Consider the following 25,624-nt stretch of genomic DNA (forward strand, 5'->3'; position numbering starts at 1 on the left):
TCCGCAGACGACACAAAGGTTGGTGGAATTGCGGATAGCGATGAGGACTGTCTGAGGATACAGCAGGATTTAGATTGTCTGGAGACTTGGGCGGAGAGATGGCAGATGGAGTTTAATCTGGACAAATGTGAGGTAATGCATTTTGGAAGGGCGAATGCAGGTAGGGAATATACAGTGAATGGTAGAACCCTCAAGAGTATTGAAAGTCAAAGAGATCTAGGAGTACAGGTCCACAGGTCATTGAAAGGGGCAACACAGGTGGAGAAGGTAGTCAAGAAGGCATACGGCATGCTTGCCTTCATTGGCCGGGGCATTGAGTATAAGAATTGGCAAGTCATGTTGCAGCTGTATAGAACCTTAGTTAGGCCACACTTGGAGTATAGTGTTCAATTCTGGTCGCCACACTACCAGAAGGATGTGGAGGCTTTAGAGAGGGTGCAGAAGAGATTTACCAGAATGTTGCCTGGTATGGAGGGCATAAGCTATGAGGAGCGATTGAATAAACTCGGTTTGTTCTCACTGGAACGAAGGAGGTTGAGGGGCGACCTGATAGAGGTATACAAAATTATGAGGGGCATAGACAGAGTGGATAGTCAGAGGCTTTTCCCCAGGGTAGAGGGGTCAATTACTAGGGGGCATAGGTTTAAGGTGAGAGGGGCAAAGTTTAGAGTAGATGTACGAGGCAAGTTTTTTACGCAGAGGGTAGTGGGTGCCTGGAACTCACTACCGGAGGAGGTAGTGGAAGCAGGGACGGTAGGGACATTTAAGGGGCATCTTGACAAATATATGAATAGGATGGGAATAGAAGGATACGGACCCAGGAAGTGTAGAAGATTGTAGTTTAGTCGGGCAGTATGGTCGGCACGGGCTTGGAGGGCCGAAGGGCCTGTTCCTGTGCTGTACATTTCTTTGTTCTTTGTTCTTTGTTCTCCCTCCTGTGTTTGTCAATGAGGAAGGTCTTCAGTTTGGTTGCCTTTTATTTTGCTGAGTTATCTATTCTCAGTCCAGGACATTGGCAGAGATATTAAAATTGGCCTCAGTGCTGTGAGTGAGTGAGGGGAAGGAGCAGCCAGAGTTTCCCCTCCTACGCATTAACCATTCATCCCTGACAGGTGGGCATTAAGTGAAGATTAAGTGAGGCTCGAATTGTGACTCCATCCAGAGATTAGGGATGGCTCTTTAGGGTGAGGTTTGAAACAGTAAACAATCCTCACAGACCTATTGTTCAGCAATCAGATTGCACCTTCAGGGTAAGTGGGGTGAGAAACTTGAGAAATGGAAAGACCTCCATTCACAGTTGCAACAATTTAATTGAGTTTTCAAGATATAGCAAATTTGCTTAAATGAAATTTAAATATTAATAAATTTGTGAGTATTACTGTAAAAAAAGACATGCGGTCAAAGATTTTCATCTTGCACTCATCAGGGCAGACACAAGATTCCAGGTATTGCATTTTAAAAAATTAAACAGAGGCCGCAATTCTTCAGCCGCGATGCCGTCTCGCTCATGTGTGACAAGGCCAGTGAAGGGTGAATAGAGAGGCCGAAACCGAGATCTGCACCGAGCGCCAGACAGTTTGTGATGCAATCGGCCCACTCCTGTAGACAAAATCAGGATCTCATCGTTGCGTGGCGAGAAACCAATTACGCCAGATTAGCCCCATTTCCATATAATCAATGAGACCAACTCCATATCCCATTGTTCAGCGGCCTCCCCAGCAAGTGCTAACGCTGGCGCCGATTAGTATTTCTTTTTAAAAAGGTGAACCTAGTGGAAGGGCTTCTGTGGGGAGCCGAGAAGGTGAGTAGCCATTTTGCTCACACGCAAAGAGACCAGGGTGCTGAGTTCGCCACCCCAGTGCTCGGTGGGGCTGGAGGACCCTCAGCTGGGGATGAGGGAACCCTGCGCAGGGGTGGGATGCCATTAGGGGTGGGAGGGGGAGGCACATGGGGAGGCAACCGGGGGGCAACCACTCATGGCACCACCTTGCCAACCCTGTATCATGTTTACCCCATTCTGGGGGCAACACTTGTCCCTGCCCGTCTGCCCCACCGGTCACCCGTACCCTCCACCAACGCTGACGCCTCTGGCTGTGCGGCTGAAGGCTATTGCTGATAGGGAATTGGCAATCATGGTTAAATGAGCTTTTCACAATTGCCAAGTGGATTCCCGTGGCAAGCCATGTAGCATGTGGGAGTCATTGCCTAGCATCCCAATCACACCCTGATGCCTGGACACTGAGCTTGAACACTGCAGGAGGCAACACCACACAGGCAACATCGAACACCCAGGGAATGGGCCACAGCTCCAGGGACATGTCCATGGCCGGAAGGTGGGTGAGTGCCACAGAGAGTGGGGGATGCCTGGAGAGATGGGCAAAGGGTCCGGGGGTCAGCCTGCATTTTTAAAAAATATATATATTTTATTAAATTTTTCAAACAAAATTTTTCCGTTTTTACAAATCAACATAAAAATAATACAATAACTGGTAAATAACATTATTTAATTAATATAATGAACTAACAAAGTGACAAAAAATAGTGCTCCCCCCCCCATTTCCCTCCCCCCCCCGTCCCCCCTGGGTTGCTGCTGCTGTCAATCTATCTTCCCTTAACGTTCCGCGAGATAGTCAAGGAACGGTTGCCACCGCCTGGAGAACCCCTGAGCCGATCCTCTCAGCGCAAATTTTATTCGTTCCAGCTTTATGAACCCTGCCATGTCATTTATCCAGGCCTCCACGCCGGGGGGTTTCGCTTCCTTCCACATAAGTAGGATCCTTCGCCGGGCTATCAGGGACGCAAAGGGCAGAATATCGGCCTCTTTCGCCTCCTGCACTCCCGGCTCTTCCGCTATCCCAAATATCGCTAACCCCCAGCCTGGCTTGACCCGGACCTTCACCACCTTTGGAACCACCCTTGCCACGCCCCTCCAGTACTCATCCAATGCCGGACACGACCAGAACATGTGTGTGTGGTTCGCCGGGCTTCCCGAGCACCTCCCACACTTGCCCTCCATTCCGAAGAACCTGCTCAGTCTTGCTCCCGTCATATGTGCTCTGTGTAGAACCTTAAATTGAATCAGGCTAAGCCTGGCACACGAAGACGAGGAATTAACCCTGCTTAGGGCATCAGCCCACAGCCCCTTCTCAATCTCCTCGCCCAGTTCTTCTTCCCATTTTCCCTTCAGCTCCTCTATCATCGCCTCCCCCTCGTCGCTCATCTCCTGGTATATTTCGGACACTTTGCCCTCCCCGACCCATACCCCGGAAATCACTCTATCTTGGATCCCCTGTGTCGGGAGCAGCGGAAATTCCCTCACCTGTTGCCTCGTAAATGCCCTCACTTGCATATATCTGAAGATATTCCCCGGGGGCAACTCATATTTTTCCTCCAGCGCTCCCAGACTTGCAAACGTCCCGTCTATAAACAGGTCCCTCAGTTTCCTAATTCCTACTCGTTGCCAACTCTGGAACCCCCCGTCCGTCCTTCCTGGGACAAACCTGTGGTTATTCCTAATCGGGGACCACACCGAGGCACCCGTCACCCCCCTGTGTCGCCTCCACTGCCCCCAGATCCTCAAGGTTGCCACCACCACTGGGTTTGTGGTATACCTTTTCGGGGAGAACGGCAGTGGCGCCGACACCAGCGCATTTAGGCTCGTTCCTTTACAGGATGCCATCTCCAGCCTCTTCCACGCCACCCCCTCTCCCTCCCTCATCCACTTACAAACCATCACCACATTGGCGGCCCAGTAGTAGTCGTTCAGGCTCGGCAGCGCCAGTCCCCCTCTATCCCTACTGTGCTGCAGGAACCCCCTCTTTACCCTTGGGGTCTTCCCTGCCCACACAAAGCTCATAATGCTCCTGTCTATTTTTTTGAAAAAGGCCTTTGTGATCAGAATGGGGAGACACTGAAACACGAAAAGAAACCTCGGGAGGACCATCATTTTTACCGCCTGCACTCTGCCCGCCAATGAGAGTGGCAACATATCCCACCTCTTGAAGTCCTCCTCCATCTGCTCCACCAGTCGCGTCAGATTAAGTCTGTGTAGAGTTCCCCAGTTCCTGGCTACCTGGATCCCCAGATATCGGAAGCTTCTTTCCACTCTCCTTAACAGCAGAGCGTCTATTCCTCTTCCTTGGTCCCCGGGGTGTATTACAAAAAGCTCGCTCTTCCCCATATTTAGCCTGTATCCCGAGAAATCTCCAAACTCCCTCAGTATCTGCATTACCTCTGGCATCCCCTCTACAGGGTCCGCAACATATAGCAGTAAGTCATCAGCGTAGAGTGACACTCGATGCTCCTCTCCCCCACTAACCACCCCCCTCCATTTCTTAGAGTCCCTCAACGCTATGGCCAGTGGTTCACTTGCCAACGCGAACAGTAATGGGGACAGGGGACACCCCTGTCTTGTTCCCCTGTGTAGCCGAAAATACCCCGATCTTTGCCGGTTTGTGACGACACTTGCCACTGGGGCCCCATATAGGAGTCTGACCCATCTAACAAAACCCTCCCCGAACCCAAACCTCAGCACCTCCCACAAATAGTCCCACTCCACCCTATCGAATGCCTTCTCCGCATCCATCGCCGCCACTATCTCTGCCTCCCCCTCCGCTGGGGGCGTCATCATCACCCCCAGCAGCCGTCGAACGTTAACATTCAGTTGTCTCCCCTTTACAAACCCTGTCTGGTCTTCATGCACCACTCCCGGGACGCAATCCTCTATCTTTGTCGCCAGCACTTTTGCCAGCAGTTTGGCGTCTACATTTAGGAGTGAGATAGGCCTGTATGACCCGCATTGCAGCGGATCTTTATCCCGCTTCAGAATTAGTGATATCGTCGCCTCCAACATTGTCGGGGGTAGTATCCCCCCCTTCCCTGGCCTCGTTAAAGGTTCTCGCCAGCAGCGGGGTCAACTGGTCCACATATTTCCTGTAGTATTCCACCGGAAACCCGTCTGGTCCCGGGGCCTTCCCTGCCTGCATGTTCCCCAGTCCCTTATTCACCTCGTCCACCTCGATTGGCGCCCCACAGACCTGCCACCTCCTGCTCCTCCACCCTCGGGAACCTTAGTTGGTCCAGAAAATGTAGCATTCCCTCTTTTCCCCCCGGGGGTTGGGACTTATATAGTCTCTCATAAAAGGTCTTAAACACCTCATTTACCTTCCCTGCTCTCCGCTCCGTAGTTCCCGTTTCATCCCTAACTCCCCCAATCTCTCTCGCCACTATCCTCTTACGAAGTTGGTGGGCCAGCAGCCGGCTCGCCTTATCCCCATACTCACATCACATCCCCTGTGCCTTCCTCCACTGTGCCTCTGCCTTTCCTGTGGTCAGCAGGTTAAACTCCGTCTGAAGTCTTCGCCTTTCTCTATATAGTCCTTCGTCTGGGGCCTCCGCATATCTTTTATCCACCCTCAAAATCTCCCCCACTAATCTCTCCCTTTCTTTGCCCTCTTGTTTCTCCTTGTGGGCTCTAATGGAGATCAGCTCTCCTCTAACCACCGCCTTCAGCGCTTCCCATACTACCCCCACCTGAACCTCACCATCATCATTGACCTCCAGGTATCTCTCAATACACCCCCGCACCCTTCCATAGACCCCCTCATCCGCCAATAGTCCCACATCCAGTCGCCAGAGTGGGCGCTGCTCCCTCTCCTCTCCTAGTTCCAGATCCACCCAGTGCAGGGCGTGGTCTGAAAAGGCTATGGCCAAGAACCCCGTTCCTGCCACCTTCGAGATCAGTGCCCTACTCATAACAAAGAAGTCTATTCAGGAACATATCTTGTGGACGTGGGAGAAAAAGGAAAACTCTTTGGCCAACGGCCTAGCAAACCTTCATGGATCCACTCCCCCCATTTTTTTCATAAATCCCCTAAGGACCTTGGCCGCTGCCGGTCTTCTCCCGGTCCTGGATCTAGACCAGTCTAGCCCTGGATCCAGCACAGTATTAAAGTCCCGCCCCATTACCAGGCTTCCGACCTCCAGGTCCGGGATACGTCCCAACACCGCTTCATAGATCCCGCCTCATCCCAGTTCGGGGCATATACATTTACCAGCACGACCGCCTCTCCCTGCAATCTACCACTCACCATCACATATCTGCCCCCGTTATCCACCACTATATTCTTAGCCTCGAACGACACCCGTTTCCCCACCAGTATCGCCACCCCCCTGTTTTTCGCGTCCAACCCTGAGTGGAATACCTGTCCCACCCATCCTTTTCTTAACCTAACCTGATCCCCCACCTTCAGATGGATCTTCTGGAGCATGACTACATCCGCCTTCAGTCTCTTTAAGTGCGCAAACACCCGGGCCCTCTTAATCGGCCCATTTAGGCCTCTCATATTCCACGTGATCAGCTGGATTGGGGGGCCGCTCGCCGGCGCACCCCCCCCCCCCCCCCCCCCCCCCCCCCCCCCGCCGACTAGCCATCCCCTTTTCTGGGCCAGTCCCCCGTCCAGGTCCCGCACACCCACCTGTCCCCCAGGCGGCGCCTTCCCGTCCCGACCACCTCTTCTCTTGCCAGCTCCCCCTTGCACTCAGCAGCAGCAACCCAGTTAGTCCGTCCCCCCCCCCCCCCCCACCCCGCTAGATCCCACTCTAGCATGGTTACTTCCCCCATAATGCTTCCGAAAGTCAGCTAACTCTAGCTGACCCCGGCTTCCCCCGTTCTCTCTTTGACCTCCCTGCGTGTGGGGCTCTCTTCCTTCCTGCGCCTATCTTCCCGCCATCATCTCCATAGCGCGGGAAAACCCCGTGCTTTCCTATCGGCCCCCGCCCCCTATGGCGCAGCTCCCTCATTCCCCCTCCCCCTCTCTGTCCCTTTTTCCCACCGGCGCCCACATTTCTTCGTGTCCCCCCCATTCAAAGGGAGAGAAATTCCCCATCCAACGTTACTGTATAATAAACCTCCCATTTCCCACTTTATATTTCTGTACCACCACCTGATTGCTTGCCCCCAACATCAAGCTCTCAGTTCTAGTCCAGTTTCTCTCCTTGAATGAATGTCCATGCCTCATCCGCCGTCTCGAAGTAGTAGTGCTTGCCCTGATGCGTGACCCACAATCGCGCCGGCTGCAGCATCCCAAATTTTATTTTCTTCCTGTGAAGCACCGCCTTGGCCCGATTAAAGCTCGCCCTCCTTCTCGCCACCTCCGCACTCCAGTCCTGATACACTCATATCACCGCATTCTCCCACTTGCTACTCCGTACCTTCTTGGCCCAGCTCAGGACAGCCTCTCTGTCTATGAAGCGGTGAAATCTCACCACTATCGCCCTTGGTATTTCACCCGCCTTTGGTCTTCTCACAAGGACCCGGTGAGCCCCTTCCACTTCCAGGGGGGCCCGTTAGGGCCTCAGCTCCCATTAGCGTATGGAGCATCGTGCTCACATAAGCCCCAACATCAGCTCCCTCTGTTCCTTCGGGGAGACCTAGAATCCGGAGGTTTTTCCTCCTCGAGCTGTTCTCCAGGGCTTCCAGCCTTTCGATGCACCTCTTGTGTAGCGCCTCGTGTGTCTCCGTTTTTACCACCAGGCCCTGTATCTCATCCTCGTTTTCGGCTGCCTTTGCCTTCACTCCACGGAGCTCTATCGCCTGGACCTTTTGTGTTTCCTTCAGTCCCTCGATTGCCAATAACATCGGCGCCAGCACCTCCTTCTTTAGTTCCTCCAGGAATTCCTGCTGGTCCGGGCCCCATGTCGTCTGGGCTCCATCCGCCGCCATCTTGCTTCTCCCTTCTCTTCTCTGCCGCTGCTCCAAAGGATCCTTCGCAATCTGGCCACTACCGCTGGTCCTTTCCATACACACACGGTGGGGGGGGGGGGACCTTCCTTCGTCACCCCACACTGGGTTTGGTCTGAAAAAATTTCCGTTGGGGCTCCCGAAAAGAGCCCAAAAGTCCATTAGAACGGGAGCTGCTGAAACGTGCGGCTTAGCAGTGCATCGCCGCAACCGGAAGTCTGGGACCAGCCTGCATTGAGGAAGAAAGTGACAGAAGCATCATAATGGTTGTACAAAAAGGAGTTTAATCTGCTGTACAATACCCCACTCCCGGTGGTGCCGCCCCCCTCCCCCACCCCACAAACCCCAACCCTCCTCCTCCCGCGGTGCCCTCAGTGATCCTCAACGTGCCTGGCCTCCGAGCTCTACCACTACGTCGAGGTGTTTCCCCAGGATGTACATCTGAAGTGGAGGCTGCCAGCTTCCTATCTCGTCCCGTGGCCTTTGATGCCCCTGGTGGGCATTCTCTGTGGGCTCAGGGGCCGGAGGGCCCCGGCTCAATTATCGACAGCACGTGCACATGCTTTGTCGGCTAGGTCCTCCAGGTGGAACCCGCGTGGGTGACCGCCCTGTCCTGGACACCCTGGTCACCTCCAGGGGCCGCCCTTCGAAGGAGGTGAGGATTCTGATGTGCAGCACCCCAGCGCTATTCTGGGCCCTCTCCTGCCAATTGTGGGAGAGTTTTTCCTGCGGAGACACAGAGAGGGCACCGTTAACCATATGCGTGGCTCTCAGTGGTGGGAGAAGGGGTGTGAAGGTGGGGTTGGGGGGTTTGAGGGGGAAGGGAGGTCTGGGGGTTGCCTGGGGGGATTGGATGCTCCCATGGGGGGGGGGTTTGAAGGGGGGGGCATTGGGGTCTACTCACTCATGCTGTACGGAGTAGGTCGCTGACCTTTATCCGGCACTGAAGGCCAGTTCTCCTGGTCACACTCCCCAAGCTTACAGTTGCCGCCATCTCATCCCAGGGAGCACTGGCTGCCTTGTGGCTCACCATCCGGGATCCTCAGGGGAACAGGACAAACCCCTGACCTCCACCGCGTCCAGGAGCCTCCCTCGGTCAGCATCCCCAAATGTTGGGGCTGGTCTCTTTGGCACCATTGTTGCAAGCTGGGTGGGGGTGGCTGAGCATGTACAGCTTAAGTGCAGCTCGATCTTAGCGGGAGGCTGGCGAGCGGGGTTCTGGCGAATCTGCTGGTGAGCTATCATTTGCGATGAGAAGCTCATGAGGCCTTGTTAAGTGGACCAATTAAAATTGAATTGTATTACCGGCCTTGCTGGACCGAGCGCCAGGAAGCTCGCAGCAATTCCCAGAAACATTGGGACAATAGTTTTATGTTGCACTCTCCATGGCAATGCCACAATCAATTAGAGTTGACTTTCCCACCAATCAGCACTCCATTTCCCATGCAGTAGAATTTGTTCCTTTGAAATTTGGCATTCTTGTGTCTGTCCTGATGAATGCAAGATGAAAAACTTCGATAACATGGGCGAAATTCTCTGACCCCCCCGCCGGGTCGGAGAATCGCCGGGGGGTGGCGTGAATCCCGCCCCCGCCGGTTGCCGAAGTCTCCGGCACCAGATATTCGGCGGGGGCGGGAATCGCGCCGCGCCGGTTGGCGGGCCCCCCCCCGCTCGATTCTCCGGCCCGGACGGGCCAAAGTCCCGCCGCTAAAATGCCTGTCCCGCCGGCGTAAATTAAACCACCTCTCTTACCGGCGGGGCAAGGCGGAGCGGGCGGGCTCCGGGATCCTGGAGGGGGCGCGGGGCGATCTGGCCCCGGGGGGTGCCCCCACGGTGGCCTGGCCCACGATCGGGGCCCACAGATCCGCGGGCGGGCCTGTGCCGTGGGGGCACTCTTTCCCTTCCGCCTCCGCCACGGTCTCCACCATGGCGGAGGCGGAAGAGACTCCCTCCACTGCGCATGCGCGGGAATGCTGTCAGCGGCCGCTGACGCTCCCGCGCATGCGCCGCCCGGAGATGTCATGTCTGCGCCAGCTGGCGGGGCACCAAAGGCCTTTTCCGCCAGCTGGCGGGGCGGAAATTCGTCCGGCGCCGGCCTAGCCCCTCAATGTTGGGGCTCGGCCCCCAAAGGTGCGGAGCATTCCGCACCTTTGGGGGGGCGCGATGCCCATCTGATTTGCGCCGTTTTGGTCGCCAGTCGGCGGACATCGCGCCGTTTCCGGAGAATTTCGCCCCATGTCTTTTTTTTCAGCAATACTCTGCTACTGTGCAGCCAAGCAAAGTGTTTGTGTCAGTGCCATGTTTGTGTGATTATATGTGATGGAGAGAAGTCATAGAATCATAGAATTCCTACAGTGCAGAAGGAGGCCATTCGGTCCATTGAGTCTGGACCTACTCTTAGAAAGACCACCCTACCTAGGGCCAAACCCCCCTTACCCCTGTAACCGCACCCAACCTTTGGACACTTAGGGGCAATTTAGCATGCCCAATCCACCTAGCCTGCACATCGGTGGACTGTGGAAGGAACCCGGAGCACCCAGAGGAAACCCATGCAGACACGGCGAGAATGTGAAAACTACACACAGTCACCCAAGGACGAAATTGAACCCGTGTCCCTGGTGCTGTGAGGCAACAGTGCTAACCGCTGCGCCACCATGCTGCCCTGTTTTGATAAAATTCCTGTTGCAATATACTATAAGTTGTTGCAATTTACTATAAATGTACCAATTTAACAGTAATTAACTTACTGCAAATTGTACAAAGATCTTGCACTCATTACAACTGCAACCAAGAAAATTCAATCAAAATGGCCAATGGAAGTTTCTATATAATCACAGGGACCTGTCCAAATCTGTGAGATTTGTGTCTATCCCAATAATGAATAAATGCTACCACGGAAAGAATCTATTTGACTTTGCTAAAAATACAAATTGCTTAAGTGACAAAATAAACCAGCGCAAACGATTTTAATTATTTAACTCAGTGTTCTTCAAACTCTTTTTCCGGGGACCCATTTTTACCAACTGGCCAACCTTCGGGACCCACCGGCCGACCTTCGCGACCCACGCCGGCCGACCTTCGCGACCCACGCCGGCCGACCTGCGCGACCCACCATTTTCTCTTACCTTGTTTGCTGCTGAGAAAAATGGAGGAAATGGTTTTGGGTCCCTTTGGCCCTCGTACATGCTCCTCCAATGGAACCTGTTGGATGAAGGTGAAGCCCTCCGGTGTCGGAAAGTATGGAGTCTCCATCTGTCCAAAGTTCTGCATTTTTTTCCTATAAAATTTTATCAAATAAAAACCTCTCGAACTTGTAAAAAAAAAGAATAAAATAAATGAAAAAAATAAAAATTAAATGAAGAAAATAAATGAATAAAATGAATAAAACCCCCTCGAACTTGTAAAACAAAAAGCTGCGACCGTTTTTTAAAAAAGCGGCCGCACTGAGCATGCATGCCCGATCATAGGCGCGCATGCGCAAAACTATGCGCATGCGCGCCGATGATCGGGCACGCATGCGCAGTGTGGCCGCAATTTTTTTGCATGTTTTTTACGGTTGCAGCCGGCGTTATTAACAGCCGGCTGTTGTGCGCAGTGTTGCGCAATCGGGAGCGTGCGACGGACGGCTCCGCGACCCTCCCGACACCCGCCCGCGACCCACGGGTCGCGCACCCGAGTTTGACAATGCCTGATTTAACTTCTTACTCTTTCAGCTTTCTTCCAAATTGTTTTATTTGCAAATTGTAGGTTCCCTAAAATAAACTCACTTTTCCAGTGATGCAAAACTCTTAATCTATTGTGCCATGAATGAGAAACCTATATCACAAGCCTAATAATCATCTTTTTTTAACCAAGATACTTTGTACCAGAATTTGCCGAGGCTGCCTGTCCCAACGATGCCAAACTATGTTAGCCAAGCTAAAACTATGAGGTGAATTTTCGGGAATCATCGTGGCTGGGATGGAAAATTTGGCAGATCGTCGTCTAAAGGTCCGTTGAACTTGAACAGGAATTTCCGGTCTCGGGGCAGGTGCGACTGGGAAATCCTGTCCCGAAAGTTAAGTAATTTTACATTTGCAGGCGATACAGAAGAGGATGTCTCCATGAAGACATGAGAGTGTGAATATTTCCACAATGACAATGATTAAATCAATCTACAAAGGTTGAAACAAATATTTTCTTCAGGGAACATTTCTGACCAGTTTGATAAATGGTCATTGAGCTCATTGGAGGAAGCATCAGTATTTATAAACAACAATACTATAAACAACACACTTTTGCAAAATATTTTCAACCCACGGCAAATATACAATTTCAAATATTAAAAATACTCAATGTGACATCTATTAATATATTGTCAGATTTACATGAGTGAAGCTTGTTAATCACATACTTACGGTTAAGAGAAACAGGTGACGGCCATTAATTGTCTTTGAGCGAATATAAAAAGAGGATAGCTGGGACACTGGGCTGCATGGAAGGAGAATTCGTAAGACTAAACAAGTCAATAAACTCTCCCAATAAAGAAAAGCTTTGGGCGGAGTTCTCCCCCACCGCCCCCCCCCCCCCCCCCCCACGCCGGGTGGGAGAATCGTCAGGGCGCCGCACGTGTCCCGCCACGCCGCCCGCACACGATTCTCCCACTCCCCACCAAACCAGCGTGGCGAGAATCACGGCTGGCTGCTGGGAGAATCGCCGCTCGCTGTTTGCAACGGGCGAGCGGCGATTCTCCGGCCCGGATGGGCCGAGCGGCCTGCCCAATACGACAGGTTCCCACCGGCGCCGTCCACACCTGGTCGCTTCCAGCGGGAACAGTGCGGAAACGCTGAGGGGGGAGGGGGGGGGGCCTGTGGGGGGGAGGATGGTTCCCGCACCGGGGGGCCCTCAAATGGGGTCTGGCCCGCGATCGGTGCCCACCGATCGGCAGGCCGGCCTCTCTGAAGGAGGACCTCCTTTCCTCCGCCGCCCCATTAGATCCATCCGACATCTTCTTGCGGGGCGGCCTTGGGGAGGACGGCAACCGCGCATGCGAGGGTGACATCATTTACGCGGCGCTGCTTTTACGCGGCGCCAAGGCGTAAATGACGCGACTCCGCTCCTAGCCAACCGGGGGCGGGAGAATAGGGGGCTGGGTGCGGGCTCCGACGCCGGAGTGAAACACTCCGGTTTTCACTCTGGCGTCGGCACTTAGACTCCCGATGGGAGAATTGTGCCCTTTGTGTCTCAGTTTCGGCTTCACCAATTACCTTGGATCCTATTAACAAAATGTAGTTTAAATTTTGCTCCTAAAATTGTTGCACTTTGCCAATGTTAGCCTTGGCTCAAAATGATAAGAAGCCGGTTTGCGGGAAAAGTTGTGAAAGAAATGCTGAAAATTTTGTAGTCTCTATATTTTGGGGTGGCATGATAGCACAGTGGTGAGCACTGTTGCTTCACAGCGCCAGGGACTCGGGTTTGATTCCCGGCTTGGGTCACTGTGATGCGGAATGTGCACCTTCTCCCCGTGTCTGCGTGGGTTTCCTCTGGGTGCTCCGGTTTCCTCCCACGGTCCAATATGTGCAGGTCAGTTGGATTGGTCACACTAAATTGTCCCGTAGTGTCCAAACGTTAGGTGGGGTTACTGGGTTACGGGGATATGGTGGAGGAGTGGGCTTAAGTAGGGTGCTCTTTCAGGGGCTGGTGTAGACTCGATGGACCGAATGGCCCCCTCCTGCACTGTAAATTCTATGATTTTACAGTTTTTAAATTATTGTGTGCACATTTTGATTTACAGGAGCCCATTTCTGTGGAGAAGATACGACAGAGATATTACCAGCAAGGTAATTTTCCATTATTGTTGAAAATATGATTTATTTTGTTTTCAGTCCTGACAGAGAACACATTTTCTCCTCAGAATCTCTCAGGGTTTTGCCCGACTGTAGGAATATGGGAATCAGGAGCAGAAGTCGGCAATTCATCCGTTTGAGTCAGCTCTGCCATTCATTCAGGTCATGGCTGTAGTTAAAATGTGGAAGGGATGAAGAAAAAGACTATCTGAAGCAGTTGCGGCTCCTTTAGTCAAATGCTCAAATGAAACTGTTCAGAAATCCTCTGAAGAAATCACAATAAGAATTCTTACACGTACATGCATAAACCTACAAGCCAAGGGGTTACTATTTAGGGCTATCATACCCAGATGCCTTATTTGTTAAATGGAATATTACAAGTTACAGAAATGCAAGGAACCCCTTCAGGTCTGAGAAAAAAAAATATTAGCTTATAAGAAAATTCTAACTGTTGCCAAAGTAGTTATTAAGTTTTTCTTTGTGCTCAATATACTTTTTGGACTGGGAAGGGAGTTTGTAGCAGTCATATACTAAATATTAATTCTTCAGTGGTTCAACAGGGTGCACTGCGTTAATGATAATCTAACTGTGGCATGTAGACTTCAAGGTACTGCTCCAACTCCTTCGTCCATTGTCGATTAAAGTGCCAGTGATGTGTTTGATGGGGAGTTAATGGAACCTGCGCAATCACAAGAGGTGGGAGACCAGCATCTTCCTTTATCAGTAAACACACATTGTACTTTATTTCCGAGGCAGGTTCTAATGTTCCGCTGCTGACAGCAAGAAGTACTGTGAAGTGTCCTCTTTGGTAAACTCAAATAGTATGCACATTTCCCAGGAGCAATTAACGAGATAAATGTTGTGTGGGGAGTGGGTCTGGGCAATGTTTTCCGAAGATGGTTCATTGCACCAACAATGGAATGGAATTACCTCACTACCAGGGATGATAAAAAAGATAATTCTAATGAATTGGAATGACAAGCAATAGGTTGTTAACACAGGAGCTAAATTTGCTAGGGTGCTTTAATTGTAAAACTCTTTCTATTATATACTCTTATGCAGCAATCGTAGCAATGCAAGAGGGGCTTAAGAGGAATGAATGTCTAAAAGGTGGGGAGGGGGGGAATCAAATTTTAGTTGTTTCAACATGTAGATAATCATACCTGTGCACTGAAATCTTCACTCAATAAAAGAGTGAAGGATCGATTCCAACTCCCAGAATCCAGGAGAGGGTGGGGGGAATGTTAGTCAAGACAGAGCAGGAAAAACCCCACCATTCTGTCCCCAACCTGGCCAGATGCAATTTTAAATTGCAGACCGCAAGGACACCCACCTCAAGCTGTTGGACTCCACTTTAAATATGATGTCATCTGTGCATTCACCATTTTAATATGAGGCTTGAAGGGTGAGCAGGGGTGGGTTGCTGGCCTGGCGAAACGTACCAGGAGAAACAATTGTGAAGTTCTTCTGAAGGAAACAGGGGTTTTGCCAGTGGGAAAATGAATCCCAATGATTGGAGAATTCCGGCCAGAAGCGATTTTGTCTCTCAGCCAAGCCTCATTCTGTATTCTTGGATGAGCGCTCGACAGCTGTTAGAATACTTGGACTCCTGCTCCTTCTCCCCACAAGCAGTGCTGTGAGGGCATTTACCTTCTCCCTGAAGCTGTATTTCCTCATTTCAGCTGCTGGATTTACCAAGGCCTGGGGAAACCACCTGTCCACCATTCAGCCTGCAAAGCAGGTTTCAATCAGAGGTTGCCAGCCTCACAAAAATATTTAAATAGCCAAATTGATTCTTGGGCATGAGTTGACTGCACCCCTTGTGCCACCTCCAGTCAAGGTGAAGTGGATTGATTGGGTTTGGGTTTCAAATTTTTGAGGTGTTAAAATTTATCGTCCTAAACAATAACAAAACCTTCTCCATAAGACCATAAGACATAGGAGTGGAAGTAAGGCCATTCGGCCCATCGAGTCCACTCCACCATTCAATCATGGCTGACTTCAACTCCATTTACCCGCTCTCTCTCCATAGCCCTTAATTCCTTGAGAAATCAAGAATTTATCAACTTCTGTCTTAAAGACACTCAACGTCCCGGTCTCCACCGCCCTCTGTGGCAATGAATTCCACAGACCCACCATTCTCTGGCTGAAGAAATTTCTCCTCATCTCTGTTCTAAAGTGACTCCCTTTTATTCTAAGGCTGTGCCCCCGGGTCCTAGTCTCCCCTGCTAATGGAAACAACTTCCCTACTTCTCAAACCATATGATGGCACAGTAGTGATCTGTATTACCACGAGGCAAGTAGAGAGACCTGAGGTGGAAAAACATTCAACTGGTGCTTGAAGATTGCTCAGCTTATTCTAAGTGGATAATATGTGTTCTTAGCAATGCTGACGCCAGGAATGGACCCCAGATGTCAGTTTGTAGAAATGTGATATTTGTCCTCTGAAGAGATGCATTCCATATTTGATATTTTTTCAATAAATGGGTTATGTGGCACGGAAACTGAATGCAGTGAATTGGAACTGCAAAGTTGCCCCCGGTGTTTACTGAGAACATCAGGGACGCAGAGAATGCTTTGTGGGATACCAAAAACAAGTGTAAAGTCTTTGCGTGGATTGAGTGCTCATGTCAGTAGCTCTGGCTCCACAAGTAATGACTAACCTTGCATTTGAACTCCTACGCAGCAGAGGCAGAGTTCCAGGTGACAGCATGCAAAGCTTTGCTTCTGTTATTCCACACGGACCTACTAGATTGATGATATCAGGAAGCTTGGGACAACAAGCGGCCATTCGAGCTTGCACAGACCGTGCACAATAAACTGTCTCATGGTTCTCACCCCATCGATTTCACTGCCGGGGGGGATAGCCCCACTAACAGAAAGTTGATCTGTTCCAAAATCGCTGATGTTCAAATCTGTGCAGCCACTCTCCTCAGCCGATGTGCCCTCGCCACACTGCCCCCCCGAACCCCCCCCCCCCCATTCCCCAGCTCCTGGCACCAATGCCCATTACATTTAATAAGAAAACAATTAATTTATAGAGAATGTAGGCTTGGTCTCGAGTTAGATTTCACTGATCAGCTGATCTGGTTCCTTGCTGAATGTTTGAAAAATGTTCCAATCTTTTCAGAATGGATCAAATCCCAGAAGAATGACAGCCTAATCCATGTGGTAAATAATGTACAGGAAATAGGATCTAGACACAGATGTGTTCACTCCTGAAAATAACAGCATGAAATATTTTTCAAGTGTTATGCTTGGAACACTGCAAAATCAATGCAAGCTATTCAAATGTATATGTGTGTTGAAATCTCTTTATAATGTAAATGTGCTTATTGATAATTAGTATATTGAAAAATCATCATTGTGATAGATGCCAAATTACAATTACAATTCAAATTAAACAAGTAATCGTAATTCGTAACATAGTTATAGACAATCATTAAAATAAAAATGAAGTAGAATAAATAAAGAATTTCACAATTGAACTCCTGTGCAGCAGTTCAGTATACAAATATGTTGTAAAATGCAGGTCTACTTAATTTACAAAACAAAAGTGAAAGGTTCACCCCACTCTGCATTTTGGATTAAAGTCCATAAATTATATGTTGTCATGTTGAGTTTATTACATTCTCAAGTAAGAATTGGACTATCCCATAGGCTATTTGTTCTGTATTTGCAAAATGGAGGCTTTCCTCTTTAATTCCATTGCACATTTACTTTTGTGTGGTCGTGACAACAGATAGTGACAATAGGAGGTGGGATACAAGATGTTTCCTTCTCTGTTTCAGTAAGGGAGTACGCTATTCAGTTGTGACTGAAGTGGATAATTGAACTGGAGACAATAAGCGTTAGGAAATTGAATATTTCTCACAATCACACTGAGATCAGCTATGTGCAGGCGAGATGTGATGCGGACCTCCCCCCAGCAATATGTCCTGGAACCCAGCATGTGGGGAACTTTCTCCACCATGTCAGTGGGACATTTCATGCATGCTGTGGCCTTGAATTCTCACAGAGAATGATTGCCAAAAAACAACAACTTTTATCTGAAAAAAAATCTTTTATTGCCTGTCCACGGAACGATCACCCAAACTCCAAAACAATTTGTAGAATCAGCAAAGTGACTGATATTTTCCAGAGTTTTATCCTGAGAAATGGGTTACAGAGAAGACCTTTAAAAATATCTTTGTCATTACATATTTTCCTTCTTCTCTGTTCATGGCCTATGTTTTCCTGAACGTACGGATTCATGAGATCCTTTGAGTGACAGCATGAGCTGATGTCACACAGAAGATGATAGTATAGTGGTAATGTCACTGGGTTAATAATCCAAATGCCCGAATAATACTCGGAGCATGTCTGTGGTTTCAAATCCCACTGTGGCTGCGGGTGGAAGTTAAAATCAATCAATAAATCTGAAATATAAAGTTAGTCTCAGTAATGGTGACCATGACTGAGTACCCAATTCTTTTTTTCCAATTAAGGGGCAATTTAGCGTGGTCAATTCACCTACTCTGCACACCATTTGGGTTGTGGAGGCGAGACCCACGCAGACAGGGGGAGAAAGTGCAAACTTCACATGCACGGTGACCTTGGGCCGGTATTATAAATTTTATTAGTGTCACAAGTCAGCTTTCATTAACAATGCAATGAAGTTACCTTCTTTTTGTCTACTATGTATGTACTGTGTATGTTCCCTTGGCCCCTATTGAACCCTCATCTCTCACCCCAGTGGTGACACAGGACGACAGCCCACAAAGGTGGTCCAGGTGCTTCCTCAGAACTTTTCCTTGAACCTCACCCCTTATAGGATACAGGCCCCGTCTTCTCTAATTACAACTATAGGGGCCCAGCTAGAGCCATCTCATAAATTTTGCAACAAATTTGGGGCCGGTTCAGCTCTGACGTATTTTGGAATAACCTTGGATTTGCTGTGGCTCCTTTTATTTTTCCAAGGCCCTCTTGAAAGACTTCAGGGTATTTACTGATAATTTTGTATAGTCCTCCAACATACAATCTAAAAATTTCCAGCCAATTCAGTCTGAACCACTGGAGCCAATCCCTGCCCATGAGACTTGGTCCTGGTCCTCACACGACTACAAATTGAAGTCGGGGCCACTGTTGTCTCTAGGTCACCGGGGTTTCACGATTCCCATAATTTGTGGGTTGGCATAGTAGCACAGTGGTTAGCACTGCTGCTTCACAGCCCCAGGGACCCGAGTTTGATTCCCACAAGTCCTGGAAAACGTGCTGTTAGGTAATTTGGACATTCTGAATTCTCCCTCAGTGTACCCAAACAGGCACCGGAGTGTGGCGACTCGGGGCTTTTCACAGTAACTTGATTGATTGATTTGATTTATTGTCACATGTACTGAAGTACAGTGAAAAGTATTTTTCTGCAGCCAAGGGAACATACACAGTACATACATAGTAGCCAAAAAGAAGGTAACTTCATTGCATTTTTAATGAAAGCTGACTTGTGACACTAATAAAAATTATAATTCATAAATGTTCTCCTGTGTCAGTGGCTAATCCAGCTCTGGTATCACATAAACTTAAATGTAGGATGTTGGTCTGGAGGCAATTACATGTTATCCTCCAATGATGGAGGCAGCAGGCCCTGTGTCCACCTCCATCTCTAGCGGTTGACCATTCATGAGTAGTCTTATCATTACTGGGCGACCTTAGTCGTGATGATGCTGTTCAACTGCATCATCTCTTCACCTGGAGGCTGGAATACCTGCATGGTATGACCCTGTGCTGGCCTCTGGGTAAGTTAGACTTTTTATTGTGCTGAACGTCAACCCCACATGCTGTCAGGAGGATTACTTTCTGTTTTTCATCTCCCACAATGTTATTCGTCCAGAAGAAATAACACATGCGGCCTGCATATTGGGCCCAGTCCTCTTTGTTGCTAAGAAGGCAATTCGGGACTCCTGCTTTCAGTACTCATCGCCAAGTTAATAACTCAGTGGGTTAGAGTGGTAAGGCGGACCGCCCATACACTGCGTTCGAGGCAGACGGCCGCCTTTACCACTTTCGCATTGTTCCCTTCGGCGTCACCAACGGGATCTCGGTCTTCCAATGGGAGATGGACCGAATGGTTGACCGGTATGGGCTGCGGGCCACTTTCCCATACCTGGACAATGTTACCATTTGCGGCCACGATCAGCAGGACCATGCGCCAACCTTGCCAAATTTCTCCACACTGCCACTCTCCTCAACCTCACGTATAACAAGGAGAAGTGCGTGTTCAGCACAAACTGCTTAGCCATCCTCAGCTATGTGGTCCAGAACGGAGTTCTGGGGCCCGACCCCGATCGCATGTGCCCCCTCATGGAACTCCCCCTCCCCCACTGCCCCAAGGCCCTCAAACGTTGCCTGGGGTTCTTTTCGTATTACGCCCAGTGGGTCCCAAACTATGCGGACAAGGCCCGCCCACTCATTCAATCCACTGTTTTTCCTCTGACGGCCGAAGCTCACCAGGCCTTTAACCGTATCAAGGCCGACATCACCAAGGCCGCGATGCACGCGGTCGATGAGACGCTCCCCTTCCAAATCGAGAGCGATGCATCAGACGTCGCTCTGGCCGCCACCCTCAACCAGTCAGGCAGGCCCGTGGCATTCTTTTCCCGCACCCTCCATGCCTCCGAAATTCGGCACTCCTCTGTCCAAAAAGAGGCCCAAGCCATCGTTGAAGCTGTGCGGCATTGGAGACATTACCTGGCCGGCAGGAGATTCACTCTCCTCACTGACCAATGGTCAGTTGCCTTCATGTTTAATAACACACAGCGGGGCAAGATCAAAAACGATAAAATCTTGAGGTGGAGGATCGAGCTGTCCACCTACAATTACGAGATTTTGTATCGCCCAGACGAGCCCCCCGATGCCCTATCCCGAGGTACATGTGCCAGCGCACAGTGGACTGACTCCGGACCCTACACGACAACGTCTGTCACCCAGAGGTCACACGTTTTTACCATTTCATCAAGGCCCGCAACCTGCTCTACTCAATCAAGGAAGTCCGGGCGATCACCAGAGACTGCCAGGTCTGTGCGGAGTGTAAACTGCACTTCTACCGGCCAGACCGTGCACGCCTGGTGAAGGCCTCCCGCCCCTTTGAACGCCTCAGCGTGGACTTCAAAGGACCCCTACCTCCACCGACCGCAACACGTACTTTCTGTGTGGTCGATGAAAATTCCCGATTCCCCTTTGCCGTCCCATGCCCCGACATGACGTCTGCCACCGTCATCAAAGCCCTCAACACCACCTTCGCTCTGTTCGGCTTCCCTGCCTATGTCCACAGCGACTGGGGATCCTCATTCATGAGCGATGAGCTGTGCCAGTACCTGCTCAACAGGGGCATTGCCTCGAGCAGGACGACCAGCTACAACCCCAGTGGAAACGGGCAGGTGGAGAGGGAGAATGGGACGGTCTGGATGACCGTCCAGCTGGCCCTACGGTCCAGAAGTCTCCCGGCCTCCCGCTGGCAGGAGGTCCTCCCCGAAGCACTTCACTCCATTCGGTCGCTCCTGTGCACCGTGACTAATAAAAACCCCATGAACGTCTCTTTGCCTTCCCTAGGAAGTCCACCTCCGGGGTTTCGCTCCCATCGTCACTGGCAGCTCCAGCACCCGTTCTCCTCCGTAGACACGTCCGACTCCACAAGGCGGACCCGTTGGTTGAGAGGGTACAGCTATTCCACGCCAACCCGCAGCACGCCTACGTAGCGTACCCCGACGGCCGCCAAGACACAGCCTCCCTCAGGGACCTGGCATCAGCTGGTTCCACACACACACCCCCCTGCCCCGGCGCCACCCTCCCCTCCCCCGCCGCACCCCACCGCAGCCCCCGCTCTGGGATAATCTGTCCTCCCCTTGCTCACACCCGGGGATGAAGAGAATTTAGACACGCTCCCGGAGTCACCGAAGACCAAGCCGCCACCGGAGTCACCACCAGCACTGCGGCGCTCTCAACGACAGATCAAGGCACCGGACCGCCTGAATTTGTAATATTATCTGTACTTTTAAAACACAACTTTCTGTATATAGCTCTCCACCATGTCCCGCCGGACTCATTTTTTTAACAGGGGGTGAATGTGGTAGTCACCACAGATGCATATATTGTATATATAAGATGTTGATATAGGTGCTTTACGGTAAGGCCCCTGTACTACAGGTACGGGTGGTAGATCCCTGCCTGCTGGTTCCGCCCAGTAGGTATAAATATGTGTGCTCCCAGTACAGCAGCCATTTTGTCAGCTGCTGTAGGAGGCCACACATTTCAGTGTAAAAAAGCCTCGATTACATCCTACTCTCGTCTTTGTGTAATTGATCGTGCATCAGTTAGACAGCTGGTTTGTGATGCAGAACAAGACTAGCAGCGCGGGTTCAATTCCCGTACCTGCTGAGAATTCTGAATTCTCCCTCCGTTTTTCTGAACAGGCACCGGAATGTGGCGACTAGGGGCTTTTCACAGTAACTTTATTGCAGTGTTAATGTAAGCCTACTTGTAGGAAACACCGGTCCGGGTCTGGGTTACAGGTTTTAATGTCCCGCTGGTCGGTCCCCATTGGGCGAGCCTCCATCCGCTCAATAAGGGAACTCGTATGCCACGAACCCCTGTGGTCTTCGTGGGTGTCATCTTTACCCTTATGGTTTGAGTGACATCCTATGGATGAGGACTCAGGCACAAAAGTGAAGGGTTGGCATGGTGCTCAATCATGGAGGAACCACAGTTAGCGCCCAAAATTAAATCATAAATGAACACAGACTGGAGATCTAACCTGGGCCATTCTCACATGTATGGGTCCAACAGCACTCTAGGTTGTACATTATCCACCAAACTTGAGGAACTAGCTGTAATGAGGCCACTGCTTATTTGTCGTTTAGCCGTAAAGGATCAAACAGAAAACTTGAGTGAAATTGAACTTTCTTAGCAAACTCTAAAATAATGATCGACTGCACCAGAGTTTATTTCATGGTATTGCATGCATTGCAGCATTTATCGTTAAGGGTAGGATAACACTTGCAGGAGTTCAGATTTAGGATTAGGAGCTGTATTCCAATTTTGTTATATTTTTACTTTTGAACAGGCACGTATCATGATTCTTTGCTGGTATATGATCATGCTTTGTCAGACAAGATGCTGAAATTTCATTCTACTTTCCATGTTCCGTCATGGTCTTAGTTCATCAACCCCACCCACCCCTCCCCCACCGCCCATCACTCATTTTCCGGAATTCTGCTTTCGGTACACTGTCGGACATCACTTGGTGACCTCCCACGCTCCTCTTGACAAGAAACTTCGATACCAATTAAAAGGGAGTCGGAGAAAGGCGATTCATACTGTTTGAGAACCAATTGAAAGTGACATTTTACAATTAACAGAGGTACAAGGTAATCAGTTTACAAAACCCAAACTGTGGGTCCCATTCCATTCAGGCTACGTTTAAACAGAAACTGAGCAGATAGGTTCTTGCGGATAACTCAAGGAGGTTTGTTTAACAGCATGATTTCATCTTGATTTCTTCATCAGCAAGCTGTGTTTAGAAAGTTATATTCCTACTCCTGATATGTAGGAATGTTTTTGAAGTTTAAAAAAATTATGACGTTGTCCATGTAGAGTTTGCACATTCTCCCCGTGCCTGTGTGGGTCTCGCCCCCACAATCTAAAAAGATATGCAGGGTAGGTCAATTGGCCATGCTATATTGCCCCTTAATGGGAAAAAATAAGAACTCTAAATTTATAAAAAATAAATGAATAAAATTCTGAAGCCTTTTTTTAAAGCTGCAAACATAATTAAAAAAAAAATTTAGAGTACCCAATTCATTTTTTCCAATTAAGGGGCAATTTAGCGTGCCCAATCCACCTAGCTTGCACATCTTTGGGTTGTGGGGGCGAAACCCGCGCAAACACGGGGAGAATGTTCAAACTCCACATGGACAGTGACTCAGAGCTGGGATGCTGCAAACATAATTAAACAGAAATGTTTTAAGTTGCTGATTCCCAAATTAATATATGACAGAAAAGAGTTTCCAGGACATAGTTTTGAAGAGGTAGATGAGAACACCTCAGCCTGGTAGGTAATATGATTCCTACCTTCCTAACAATCAGAAACACTTGGAAAGCTCGCTAACAACTTCATCCCGAAGCCAGACCTGGACATGGGTCTTATGATGACACAAAGAGCAGATTTACAGTGAGTGCACAGGGGCACTGACCTGTGATAATTTAAGCTGCATTTCTAACCATTGGGGACAATTTAAAATCAAGGGCAGTATGTCCTTGGGCTGTCGTGCACCCTGTCAGCAGCACGGACGGGTGAAGTGATCCCCGTGTTTGATCACCTTTACTGCAAGGCAGGGTAACCGACAAAAAATAGACAAAAACGCAACCTATAACAGTGATCATTTGAAAGGTTATGGGAGTGCAGTTATTTATGGGTGAAGTGAGTGTGATGTATTTACTGGTGACCAAAGATGTGCAAGTTAGGTGGGGTTGCGGGGATAGTGAAGGGGAGTATATCTAGGCAGAGTGCTCTTCCAGAGGGTCGGTGCAGACAATAGGCCGAATGACCTCCTTCAGCAATGACTTCTCTGGATATGGATTCTATGGACATCTGCGCTCTCCAGAATATTTTAAATCTTTGGACACTTTAATAAAGCAGCAGTCCACTGAAAGGTGCAGATTCAGAAACAGAGCTGCTTGAGGATGGTATGAAGGTACCGTTGTAATTTCACGCATGAGCGAAGCGATGCATTAATCGGGTAGAGGGAGAAAGGGCCCAGATATTCCTCCTCCTGTTCAGTTTACCATTCCTCTTCCAATGGCGGAGATGTCAGGCAGAGTTATTTCCATATGTTGTGCATCAGTGGAACCCCTGAGCAGTACGCTGATGTAAAAGGGGCGGCACGGTGGCTCAGTGGTTAGCACTGCTGCCTCACAGCTTCAGAGACCCGGGTTCAATTCCGACCTCGGGTGGCTGTCTGTGTGGAGTTTACACTTTCTTCACGTGTCTGTGTGGGTTTCCTCCGGCTGCTCCGGTTTCCTCCCACAGTCCAAAGATGTGCAGATTAGGTGGATTGGCCATGCTAAATTTCCCTTTAGTGTCCAGTTGGTTAGATGGTGTAACTAGGCTACGGGGTTAGGGTGGAGGCAAGGGCTAAAATAGGGTGCTCTTTCCAAGGGTTGGTGCAGACTCGATGGGCCAAATGGCTTCCTTCCCCATAGCACTGCACATGTTTCCTCTACAGATAATGATCCAATTCTCTTTTGAAAGACTTGATTGAATCTGCCTCCACCTCATTCTCAGGCCGAGAATTTCAGATCCCAATCACTTGCTGCGTAGAAACATTTTTCCCATGTCATCATGCTTTTGTTTGCCAATCCTCCACCAACAGGAACAGTTGCTTCCTATATCAAGTCCCCTCATGATTTTCAATACCTCTATCAAATCTCCTCTCAACCTTTTCTCCTGCAAGACGAATAACCCTAGCTTCTCCAGTCTATCTACACAACTGAAGTAGGATGGGAATAGCCTGATTCAGCCTGTGAGTGCAACCCTCTCAGTTCTGCTATCATCATTAACATAGAATAATATACCCTTGATGGTTCAATGAGGCTATCCAATGGGTAGCTGAGCCATTTAGACTAAGAAAGTCCCTGATTTGATCTCTTATTCTCAGCCATGCTGGTAAAATTGGCTTCAATGCAAATGGCTCAGGCAGAAGAAAGTTTACCTGGGTTCTTGGCTCTGATCAATGTCCCATAAGTCTTCATCAAAATGCATCATTTCAGGCGGAGGCAATTGTGTAGTAGTATTGTCACTGGACTAGTAATCTAGAGACACAGAGAAATACTCTGGGGACTTGTATTCAAATCCCACCATGGCAGATGGTGAAATTTGAATTCAATAAAAACCTGGGGCGAAATTCTCCGGTATCGGCGCGATGTCCGCCGACCGGTGCCAAAAACGGCGCAAATCAGTCCGGCATCGCGCCGCCCCAAAGGTGCGGAATCCTCCGCATCTTGGGGAGCCGAGCCCTAATCTTGA

The sequence above is a fragment of the Scyliorhinus torazame genome, chromosome 18 (assembly GCF_047496885.1).
Source record: "Scyliorhinus torazame isolate Kashiwa2021f chromosome 18, sScyTor2.1, whole genome shotgun sequence".
NCBI classification, from domain to species: domain Eukaryota; kingdom Metazoa; phylum Chordata; class Chondrichthyes; order Carcharhiniformes; family Scyliorhinidae; genus Scyliorhinus; species Scyliorhinus torazame.